Source organism: Pelobates fuscus, chromosome 1, assembly GCF_036172605.1.
Source record: "Pelobates fuscus isolate aPelFus1 chromosome 1, aPelFus1.pri, whole genome shotgun sequence".
Classification (NCBI taxonomy): Eukaryota; Metazoa; Chordata; class Amphibia; order Anura; family Pelobatidae; genus Pelobates; species Pelobates fuscus.
Genome location: NC_086317.1, coordinates 392,756,049 through 392,768,788, shown reverse-complemented (window position 1 = coordinate 392,768,788; position 12,740 = coordinate 392,756,049). Strand labels below are relative to the sequence as shown.

General features: G+C 49.1%; 1 protein-coding gene across 1 annotated transcript in view; it reads left to right on the top strand.

Moving 5' to 3' along the window:
• The window catches only part of LOC134568546 (retinol dehydrogenase 7-like), a 43,936-nt gene that overhangs the window by 11,488 nt on the left and 19,708 nt on the right, over nt 1-12,740 (top strand). The gene's annotated exons all lie outside the window — the stretch shown is intronic.

Genomic DNA, 12,740 nt, shown 5'->3' with positions numbered 1-12,740 from the left:
CTGGTGACAGGGTGACTGAGGGGGGTGACTGAGGGAGGGGGTGAGAGATTGACTCAGGGGTGGTGACAGGGTGAGGGGGGGTGACTGGTGACAGGGTGACTGAGGGGGGTGACAGGGTAACTGGGGGGTGACTGTGACAGGGTGACTGAGGGGGGTGACTGAGGGGGGTGACAGGGTGAGGGGGGTGACAGGGTGACTGAGGGAGGGGGTGACAAGGTGACTGAGGGAGGGGGTGACAGGGTGACTGAGGGGGTGACTGGTGACAGGGTGACTGAGGGGGGTGACTGAGGGAGGGGGTGAGAGAGTGACTCGGGGTGGTGACAGGGTGAGGGGGGGTGACTGGTGACAGGGTGACTGAGGGGGGTAACAGGGTAACTGAGGGAGGGGGTGAGAGGGTGACTGAGGGGGGTGACAGGGTGACTGAGGGAGGGGGTGAGAGGGTGACTGAGGGGGGGTGACAGGGTGACTGAGGGAGGGGGTGACAGGGTGACTGAGGGAGGGGGTGACAGGGTGACTGAGGGAGGGGGTGACAGGGTGAGGGGGGTGACTGGTGACAGGGTGACTGGGGGGGGTGACTGGTGACAGGGTGACTGAGGGAGGGGTTGAGAGGGTGACTGAGGGGGGGTGACAGGGTGACTGAGTGGGGGGTGACAGGGTGACTGAGGGAGGGGGTGAGAGGGTGACTGAGGGAGGGGGTGAGAGGGTGACTGAGGGAGGGGGTGAGAGGGTGACTGAGGGAGGGGGTGACAGGGTGGCTGAGGGAGGGGGTGACAGGGTGACTGAGGGGGTGACTGGTGACAGGGTGACTGAGGGGGGTGACTGAGGGAGGGGGTGAGAGATTGACTCAGGGGTGGTGACAGGGTGAGGGGGGGTGACTGGTGACAGGGTGACTGAGGGGGGGTAACAGGGTAACTGAGGGAGGGGGTGAGAGGGTGACTGAGGGGGGTGACAGGTTGACTGAGGGAGGAGGTGAGAGGGTGACTGAGGGAGGGGGTGAGAGGGTGACTGAGGGGGGGTGACAGGGTGACTGAGGGAGGGGGTGACAGGGTGACTGAGGGGGGTGACAGGGTGACTGAGGGGGGTGACAGGGTGACTGAGGGAGGGGGTGACAGGGTGAGGGGGGTGACAGGGTGAGGGGGGTGACAGGGTGAGGGGGGGTGACAGGGTGACTGAGGGGGGGGTGACTGGTGGCAGGGTGACTGAGGGAGGGGTTGAGCGGGTGACTGAGGGGGGGTGACAGGGTGACTGAGTGGGGGGTGACAGGGTGACTGAGGGAGGGGGTGAGAGGGTGACTGAGGGAGGGGGTGAGAGGGTGACTGAGGGAGGGGGTGACAGGGTGATTGAGGGGGGTGACAGGGTGACTGAGGGAGGGGGTGACAGGGTGACTGAGTGGGGGGTGACAGGGTGACTGAGGGAGGGGGTGAGAGGGTGACTGAGGGAGGGGGGTGACAGGGTGACTGAGGGAGGGGGGTGACAGGGTGACTGAGGGAGGGGGTGACAAGGTGATTGAGGGGGGTGACAGGGTGACTGAGGGAGGGGGTGAGAGGGTGACTGAGGGAGGGGGTGACAGGGTGATTGAGGGGGTGACAGGGTGCTTGAGGGGGTGACAGGGTGACTGAGGGAGGGGGTGACAGGGTGAGGGAGGGTGACAGGGTGACTGAGGGAGGGGGTGAGGGGGTGACAGGGTGAGGGGGGTGACAGGGTGACTGAGGGAGGGGGTGACAGGGTGACTGAGGGAGGGGGTGAGGGTGAATTTACAATAATATTTTCTTACCATGATTCAATGGCTGACTCTCTCCATCCCAGGCAGTGCAGGAGGTGCAGGCAGAGTGTCCGCAGGGGAGAAACCTGGCACTCCATAACAGCATCCCTGGTGCTCAGTGATGACTCAGAACACAGGCTGGGAATCCCCTCCCTGTGCTCTGACTCACTCACTGAGCGCCTGAGCCGCGAGGGAGAGGACGACCAGCAGGAGGGACAGAGTGTGGCACCCCCCTACTGGATGGCACCCGGGGCGGACCGCCCCCCCTTAGTACGCCACTGACACAGAGTGAGGGGGTGACTAGTGACACAGTGAGGGAGGGTGACTAGTGACACAGAGGGGGGTGACTAGTGACAGTGAAGGGGGTGACTAGTGACACAGTGAGGGGGGTGACTAGTGACACAGTGGGGGGTGACTAGTGACACAGTGAGGAGGGGTGACTAGTGACAGGGAGGGGTGACTAGTGACACAGGGGGGTGACTAGTGACACGGGGGGGGTGACTAGTGACAGGGGGGTGAGTAGTGACACGGGGGGTGAGTAGTGACACGGGGGGTGAGTAGTGACACAGGGGGGTGAATAGTGACAGGTGGGGAGTTAGTAGTGACAGGGGGGGTGAGTAGTGACACGGGGGTGAGTAGTGACACAGGGGGGTGAATAGTGACAGGTGGGGAGTTAGTAGTGACAGGGGGGGTGAGTAGTGACAGGGGGTGAGTAGTGACACAGGGGGGTGAGTAGTGACAGGGGGGGTGATTAGGGACACAGTGGGAGGGGGGAAGGGTGATTAGTGCCTACCTTTCTCTCTGCTTCCTCTTCTCTCCCAGGCTGCTGCTCCTTCACCTCGCTGATCGACTCTGTGTGAGAGGAGTAAACAGGAAGTGACCGCCTCTCCCATCACACAGAGCCGCGAGGGACAGGAGAAGGAGGCCTGGCAGAGAGGAGGTGAAGCTGCCAGGTCTCCTTTGAAGATGGGGGGGTGACATGCAGAGCGGTAGGTTGTGGGGCTCTGCACTCCATCAGGGGCCCCACAACCTATCAATGAAATTGTTTTATTTTTGTTGCCGTTCCAGTTGGAGAGATCTCTGATCTCTCCAGCTGGAGCATGGCTGTGCGGCCGGGCCCCTGGCTGTCTCGGGCCCTCGTTCCATGACCGATGTGCCCGAGTGGTCAGTCCGCCCCTGGTTCTAACATTCATCACTGTAGAGTTAGAAATACAAAACTGAATTCCTAATGCTATAGTGTCCCTCTACTGTAAGGAGATTGAGACTGTCCGCCCCCTCTTCCCACACCCCCACCCGGTGATTAAAGCAGCTACATATTGTTGGTGTGTTTGAGTGTATAACAGAGCTCCAAAGCAATAATGCTCACAGTAATGTGTCTTCAAACTACACTAAATATGTTTAGAAATCACTCAGTGTAAATAAAATACTGTGTTCTTGTTCTAAACTATATTTTAGTAGCATAAATTGTCAGAACAGGGGGGCCACATCCCCATTCAAACCCCTAAAATTAAAGTTGTCTGTTTGATATGCTGGGAATCATTGGAGATGGTGTGTCACTCCACAGCCAAGGGGAAGGAGCAGAATATCTGTAAATCTGATTTGTTATGAATTCTGCACAGAGCTATGCATCTTAACCCCTTAAGGACCGGCCTGTTTTTGCGATGTTGTACGTTAACCCCTTAACGCCGTTACGGCGTTCTATGCCGTCCCGGCTTTAAAGGGCTTTAACCCCTTAAGGACACATGACATGTGTGACATGTCATGATTCCCTTTTATTCCAGAAGTTTGAATTCCAGAAGTCCTTAAGGGGTTAAAGCCATTGCGGCGGCATAGAACGCCGTAACGGCTTAAGCTCCCTGGCGATCGGAGGTACTTACCTCCGCCGCGATCCTCTTCTGGAGGGCTGCCTGACAGCCCAGGCAGCCCTCCCCGGCAAATCAGGCCCCCGGGGGCCATGTGATCGCTCTCAAAGAGCGATCACATGGCCCGCTATAGCTGGCTGTGGATCTGCCAGCAGGGGGACTGTCTAAAATATCAGACAGTCCCCCTGCTGGTAGGTAGTGTAAAAAAAAAAGATTAAAAGATTAAAATTAAAAGTATTTTTATATATATATAATATATGTATATATTATATATATATAATATATACATATTATATATATGTAACGTCATATGTAATGTATTTTAATATTAATATGAGTATATATATTAGTATTAAAATACACTTAGAATGACGTTACATATATAATATGTATATATATTATATATATATATAATAGATATATACACATATATTATATATATATATATATATATATATATATACACGTATAATTACAATAATAAATAAATAAAATAAATAAAATATTGAAACAAAATGTAAAATAAATTATATATTCATATGTAATTTCATTCTAACTGTATTTTGTTATTAATATATATATATATATTGGTAACAAAATACACTTAGATATATATAGAATGTCATTCTATCTATTTGTGCTCGGAATTTAATATGTAATGGATAATGTCAGAGATAAAAGTTGGTTGTGGTGTGCCGAAACCAACGTCCAAGTGGGCCTGTAAATAAAAGAGGGCCCACAAAGGAGAATTGTATGTTCTAAGGGTGCCGGTGGGTGGGGAACACTTGAACTCGAACGTCAGAGGTGAGTAGGGGCTGGGTGTTTAAGTAGGGGACTTACTCCTCCCACAAATTCAGGCCTAATGGCCTTTCTACTTGTGCTCGGAATTTAATATGTAATGGATAATGTCAGAGATAAAAGTTGGTTGTGGTGTGCCGAAACCAACTGTGGCGAAACCGACCTCGCCACGTGTCCTTGGAGGGGGCTGCTTGCCCGCCTCTTGCCTTTGGACTATGGGCCCGACTTTATGTGAATGTGTTAACCCAGATAGCTATGCCATGGAGCCCATTCGTGTAGTTAAAGACTTCGGCTCCATGGCAATTGAACTGTGTGAATAGGATCTGAGCGCTATTCGGTAGTTTTGTGCGCTCAGATCCCAGCTATCTGGGGATATGTGACATGTCTGTGTTTTATGTATAATATGTGACTTTGTGTATTTTATAGTATTTTAATGCGTTGTGCTCACCATGTGCATAATGGAGTCTTGTCTCTGTCCTGGGAGATAATTGAATTACTTCTCAATTATCTCCTGGATAGAAGACTCTGAAACCGGTCTGGGCCAGATAGCCATGTGCCAGCCAGGGCCCAAAATATATTTTACTAACTTCTGAACCCCTGGTCTGATTCATGCCATTTTTTGATATGTTGTTCCCCTGAATGGATTGATTGTGAATATGTAATTTTTATGTGAATTGGATGTATGGTTTTAGAGTTATGAAAGTTGGGTAAAAAGTATGTTTTAACTGTATGTGTAATTGAATTTCCTCTCAGGATAAGGGGAGGGAATATGTGGGATGTAACTGTGATGTGATTGGTTGTTTTATACCTCCCTGTGGGAGGTCCTGTATTTGAAAATACTGTAATAAAAACCAGGCTGGGTGTGCCAGCACCTCAGATTCTGCTTGACCCTCAAACCGAAGTGTCGTCTCGTTTTTTGGGGGAATTGGATTGTATGCTGACTGCCAGGAGTGTAAGTGGATTGTATGCTTTTCCTGTTCAGCTATTCCAGTGTTCGTGTATTTCCAGTTCGGGAGATTGGTGATTGCAGTAGCTGCTGGTCTATCTGGAAGGGGATTATCGCCTAAACGTTTTTTATCCTCTTGTGAGCGAAACGGTCCGTGACACCAACGTCCGAGTGGGCCTGTAAATAAAAGAGGGCAAAGAGAAGTTCGAAAAAACGCACTTTATTGCATTTGTTTACATGACTAAATTCCTGAAAGCTTGGTGAATTTTGCTGTAGTGAGTGGGTTCCCTTGTAGTTGTAAGAGTGGTGAGTCTGGTAGGTGCGTGCTATAGGTTGAGCGTAAGAGGTCTAGTGTCTTAACTGGGCACCAAGCATTGTCTGTTGGAAAGAGAGGAATGATAGTGGGGTGTAGGGACTGATTAGTTTTGGTAGATGGGATTGTGAGAATGTAATGGTCGTCTACTTTAGTGAGTTGTGAGGTTTTAAGGCTGTGAGTGGTATCTCCTTGACAAACAACGGTAAATTCCCTAGGTCTTAAGAACCCATAAAAAGCTAAATAGATAGCAGATTTGATCACCAGGTTAGTGTTGGGATCAAAAGGGGATTCGTCGAGGAGGTAGCTAAGTGATCTAAAGATAGGCCCGTCTATAGGTAGTCTGGTGGTGATAGGTGGAACCGATACTTTAGAGATCCCCTTTAAGATTTTCTTGATGGGGTATGATGACAAAAAAGGGGTGTTGTTAGGGAAATTTGTGAGGCTGTGATGCTGCACCCCCATGAGGTATAATTTAATTGTGTTGTGGGAAAGTTTTAAGTGTAAGTGGCAAAAAGAGGCAAAAGCCACCATAGTTTGGGTTGAAAAATCACCTTGTAATCCGAATTCAGCTGTAAATTTGTTGAAAATGGTAAGTGCCCTACTGTAGATGATAGTAGTGTTTGGTGATAGTGCTTGGTGCGTAAGAGTCCTAGCGTGGTGCATAAGTGTGTTCAATCCAATATTAACTCGTAAAAATGCGGTGTTCTGGATGGTTGATGGTGGGCTGACGGGAGTGCCTGGAAAAACACCTGACATTGAGATTGAGACAGAGCGTCAGCAGCCGTGTTGTGAATACCCGGATTGTGAAGGCAAATTAAGTGGAACTGGACGGTTGCTGCCAACCAGGTCAGCTTGCGAATCAGCCGCATGATGGTAAGAGAGGAAGAGCGCCCTTTATTAATGATGTCGCAAGCTGACGAGTTGTCGGAATAACACTTTACTTCCTTGCCAGACCAGAGGTGACCCCAAGTGTGTGCGGCCGCCACAAGTTTCTCTAAACCCCGGCAAGGCATGCGTCTCAGCTGGCCAGTGACCCCTAAACCAGTGATTACCAAATATAGCTGCAAAACCCGTGTTGGCTGCAGCGTCAGTGTAAATGCAGGGAGAGGTGTCGGAGAGAGGGGAATAAACATGGAGATACCGTTCCATTGAGTCAAAAACTTCCCCCACATGAGTAGGTCAGCTTTGGCGTGATGGTCCAACACAATTGGGCAGGCGTCTGGTACCCTGTGGAGCAGACAAAGGAGCCTGGACACAAAAGATCTACCCTGCGGAACGATGCGCATCACGAAATTCATGGACCCCAATAAGGACTGAAGTTCTTTCCTGGTGCATACATCATTCCGCAGGAACATATCTATTTCCCCTCTCAGGCGGACCAGTTTTTCAGGGGGAAGGCTGGCGCGGAAGGTACCAGAGTCTAGCTCTTTCCCCAAGAAAGTGAGTTTAGTAGTGGGGCCAATTGTTTTAGCGGGAGACAAAGGTACCCCGAGGGTGGAGAAAAGTGCGGAGGTGCTGAGGATATTGGTGGGTGTGCGTGTGCTTGGTTCTATGATGAGGAAGTCATCCAAGTAGTGAATGACGGCGTGACACCTAATAATGTTCAGAAGCAGCCAGCATAGAGTTTCTGCGAAAATATCAAACAGTTTAGGGCTGCTTCTGGACCCAAAAGTGAGTCGCGTGGTAAAATAGTACCTGTTTCTCCATTTAACACCGTGCAAGTGCCAAAGTGATGGGTGCATGGGCAGTAATTTGAACGCGTTGGTAATGTCTGTTTTACTAAGCCAAGCGTTGCTACCAGTTGAAATGATGGTTTGTATAGCGTCGTCTATTTTTACGTATTGTAGTGAGAATGCGTCTGTGGGAATGAGTGCGTTGATGCTAGGAACAAAAGAAGAGTGCGGTGCCGATAAATCAATAATCATGCGCTTTTTATTTGAATATTTGTGTACAGCTATACCAATAGGGTTAGTGAGCCAGGAGGAAAACGGTGAGGAGGTGAAGGGGACGATCATGAAACCTTGTGCTATTTCTGTGGAGAGCAGAACGTCCGTGGCCTCCGGGTCTAGGCAGGCTGATAGGAGATTGGGGCATTCCAGTATCCCTGAGAGAATGGCGACGAGACCCGTGAGAAAGCCCTGGGTAAACCCTGTTATTAAATACTCCACCAGATGTTTACTTGGATGATTTTTTAAGTAAAAAGCCAGGTTGTCGATATTAACGTCGGTTAGTCATTTGTTACGGGACAACCTGGCTGGGCACATGGTCTTAGTGTGTGCCCTGAAACAGAGCAGATGTGCAACAATCTACAAGCGCTGAAGCTGCAGGAACCTGCATTGAAGTTGTTGCACACCTGAGCCTTCCCTAAAAAGGAGATGGGCCTCCCCAGTTTATCCCTCTGTCCGCCTTCCTGTTTAAGGTGAGGAGTGGAAGAGGATTGAGGGGTGGGAGTGGGGGTGGATGGGTCGGCCATAGAAGGGCACAAATCGGCCAAGTGGGTTGAGGAATTGCATGGCGCAGGACGGGGGCCTCAGACCAGCGAAGTGGCGACAGAATAGTTCTGTATCCATTTGACACCAATTAATTCTTACATTAAACTGTTTCAGATGTGTCTGAGCCTTGGGTCTCTGGTTTTAAGAACCACCGAGATATCGCCAAAATTATAAGCCCTGTTCTCCAGTACGTCTTGGGAGGCAATAAGTAATGACACCAGACACACGTCCTTCCCATCTAGGATTTCTTTCCTAATGGAGTCTGGAACGGAGTAAGCTGGTACGAAAGGCGACGTGACTGGAGCAGGAGCTGGAGGGGGAAGTGTAGGGATGGGTGTTGGTGCCATAGGTACCGCCGGTATAGTGTCAGGATCCCGCGGGCGGCTGTAAGGGGAGGCTGCAATCCGCTTGCAGCACTCACCCTCAGTTCTTCGCTGCCCGCGGTCTCCCCTTCCCCTACCTGTTGGCGAGCGGCGTCCTCACAGCCCCGGACGGCGCTTGCATCCTCCTTCTCGTCTCCCAGCGGCAGCATGTATAACGCTGCACGCTGGGAGACCGCGCATTCATACAAACGCCGGGGTCAGACACGTGACCCGGCGTTAAAGTCACAGCACTACAATCACAGTGGGAGGTATACATATCTCCCACGTGTGATTGTTAATTCTGATTGGAAATGATCCAATCAGAATTAAGCACAGGATTTAAATACTTACCTTTCCTGTCTCTCAGTGCCCTGTTGTGGTCTTTGCTTGCTAGTATTGCTACTGAAACTTGTGCTTCTGGTTACGTACTCTCTGGCTTGTTTATCTGACTTTGTGACTTTCTCCTATCCTTTGACCTCGGCTTGTTTCTCGTTATTCTGTCTTCTGGTTCCCCTTACTCGGCTTGTCTCCTGACTATTCTTTGTGTGCTTAGCCCGGCCACTCTAAGGTCTGGTACAGCACCTTTTCTGTGTGTATGTTAGCGTGTTTGGTTCCCGGAATCGTGACAGATAGGGGCTGGAGGATCAGGAAGGTTACCTGGGGAGGCTATGGCACTTTCCACCTTGCTTAACCTGCTGTTTAAGGTCTGTAGGTTGGCCAGGATTGCTGCAAGGGTGTCCTGGGTGGCAATGCCAGCGCCAGAAGGTTGACTCTGAGAGCTTGTGCCTGGCCTAGGCTCAGGGGCTTGGTTGGTTAACAGTCTGTATAATTCCGCCTTTCGGGCCATAGCAGGAAAGGGGATGCCCCTAAGCCTAAGTTCGGTCGTGATTTTAGGTATAGTCCATGCTCTCAAAGACGTAGGGGTAGAAGGGGCGAGAGATACTCCTGGGGACTCTGGTCTGATAGGAGTGGATATTATATCCTCATCAGGCACCTCATTCATGGGAGATGTATCCTGCGACATTCTAGAAATGAATTAAATGAGTCGGATTTAGTAGGGGCGTCTGAGAGATTATTTCAAGGGGTGGGGGGGGGGGGAATTGCGCCTGTGAACTGGACTGTAAGGTTACTGCTGAAGCAAAAAACTTAACTTAGACTAGTGACGGATGAGACCCTGCTAATGCCAAGTGGCGGTGAGAGGCTCTATGATTTGGGCGAGGTGAACTACATTGCCACAGATGTGTTGACGGGATGTTGGCCTCTCGATGACAGTTAAAAGGTTCAAAACGTGTGGCCGTGGAAAGTGAGGCCCTGAATATGGCTCTATAGAAGAGCGAATGAGGCGCGTTTAATTATGATTTGGGCGTTGGGCCGTACCTCCGTGTTGGGGTGGGAGATGGTTTGTACATGCCTCGGTGAGCTAGGTCTGACGCCCAGACCCTGTGAGCCAGTTCACGTACCATCTATGAGATAAATTGGCGAATTTATGTGATGGTAGAATACTAACCTTGATAGTAATTATACCCGGGGATTTGATCTTTGAGTATATATGGAAGACAAGCCCAGCGGTTGTTGATATCGCCGAAGAAGCCTAAGGGGTTTGAGACAGATGTAGATCTGTGAGCGTGGCATATGAGCGCCTCATGAAATACTGGGGGGCATAAATGAGTGATACGAGAGAGTGGCAAATGAAAATGAAGGCTGACTGCGGCCTTAACCCCTTAAGGACGGAGGACGGTTCAGGACCGTCATCGGCATTTTTGCGTTGCCGACCGGTGACGGTCCTGAACCGTCCTAACCGTCCAATGTACTTACCCGATCGCCGTCGTTCCCCCGGCGGCGATCGGCGGTGCTCCCGGTGTGGGGAGACTGCCTGCAGCCCAGACAGTCTCCCCATGGCGGTTTAGGACCCCTGTGGCCATGTGATCGCCCAACAGGGCGACCACATGGTCACAATAGGTGTCCTAGTCTCTGCCTGCAGGGGGACTGTCTGTGCTGACAGGCAGTCTCCCTGCAACTGTAAAATCAGTGTAAAATAAAAAAAAAATGTAAAGTTATAGTTAATAAAAAAAAATATTATTATATATGTGTATATATATGATATATAGACATATATTATACCTAAGGGTTTTAAGACAGATGTAAATCTGAGCGAGCATGACGTGTGAGCGTAGTGTGTGAAGAAAAGTGGAATAATAAATACTATACCTGGATTAAGAACAAGAATCAGAGTTTGCCATATAGAATGAGCAAACCGGTTGGTGCTATTGTAGAAAGAGAACCTGGATTTTTTGAGGAGAAGAACCCCTATTTTTGCAAAACATTTTTAGTCGTATTACAAAGTACGATCTGTGGAGATCAAATAATTTTTTTTTAACAGGGCTGAGCTTAACATAACGGCATAGTATAGTGTTGTGTGAATAGTTATTACGTGGTAAAGCTCCAAATAAGTATGCTAGTAGCTGCTGCTATAGTTTGGTGCAGGGGAAATACATTTATACTGAATAAGACCACTAGGTGGTGATGACAGGCTAAACTGGGTATGTGATTTTAATACAACAGTATGAATGAAAGTTTGTAGACAATAGTAACTTGACTTTCCCTCATATAATGCAGTATAGTTTTTATTATTAACAGCATGTTTACTCCTGGGGGGGGACCCCCCAGGCGGGTGCACGAAAGAGCCGCCTTAATGCCGAAGTGTGCGTTCCGGTCCCTTGATGAGACCACCGTGCAGTGTGGTGGGGACCGGAATGTAACGCAGTAACTCACGATTAGCTGTAAAGCCAAGACCGGACCGCCGAAAAACAGAGGATTTCCGCCGTGCAGCCAATACGTCTGACGCCTGAACCGGAAGTGGCGCGAACCTGCAGACACACGCGAACCGGAAGTAGAACAAGGAACACTTGAACTCGAACATCAGAGGTAAGTAGGGGACTTACTCCTCCCACAAATTAAAGGGACACTCCAGGCACCCAGACCACTTCTGCCCATTGGAGTGGTCTGGGTGCCAACTCCCACTACTCTTAACCCTGCAAGTGTAATTATTGCAAGTTTTTTTTATATAAACTGCAATAATTACCTTGCAGGGTTAAGTCCTCCCCTAAACAGCCACTAGAGGGCACTTCCGTGTCCCTAGCACAGGAAACCTTTGCTAGAGCGTTGCTGGACGTCCTCACGCTATGTGAGGACCTCCAGTGTCGCTCATTTCCCCATAGGAAAGCATTTTCAATGCTTTCCTATGGGGAGCTCTAATGTGCATTGCTGCACATGCGCATTAGGTCTCCCCGGCCGGTGAGTGGGATCCGTCTAGCCCACCGGCCGACGCAATCACAGGGAGGAGCGGCGCGGAGGAAGAAGCAGCGACGTGGGACATCGTCGCTGCCTCTGGTAAGTTACTGAAGGGGTTTTCACCCCTTCAGTAACCGGGGATAAGAGGTGGCAGTGCCAGGAAAACGGATTGTTTTCCTGGCACTGGAGTTTCCCTTTAACCGTTTGGAAGCTTACTGTTAGTAAAGACCTTCCAAACCAAGGTACATGTATATGGCCAAAGGATTCCGTCATATACTAAAAGTAAAGATTCATTTTTCTAATTTTTTTTATTTTTTACGTATACTTCATTAAAAAATAAATCGATTTCCTTACAAAACTCTGAAAGTATTATTATATTAAAAACCGTTTTGGGTAACAAAAAAGTATTGTCTCTTTTGTTACCTTATGTTAGCGTGTATTGTACTTGTGCTTAAAGGAACGTGCCAAGCACCATACTTCAGTAGTGTTCTGACACTCCCACATTATTAGGAAGCCATCAATATTAAACAGTTTTACTTAATACCTGAGGCATGCTGGGCTCCAATCCCTGTCTCCACTGCCAATGCCAGAGCAAGAACTTCCATTAGCTCTCCTGAGCTCAGCACTAGAATGCATGGCTTTAGAACTTCCAGATACGAACTGTCAGCTAATGCTCTCAGGAAATGAGCTAAACTCTGCAATGCTTAGGAACTTCTAGCTCCCAAACATTGGTAGTGGAGGTAGGGATTTATGTTAAATTATACCCATTACTGAACTACAGGTTTAGGAGCAGATACTTTTATTTTATTTATTACATGTAAAGTTTTTTTTTACAACCTAATAATTTTCACTATGTATTTTGAAATAAGAGATTTTTTGTTGTTGAAAGTGGTACCCTAACTAAGTCTTAC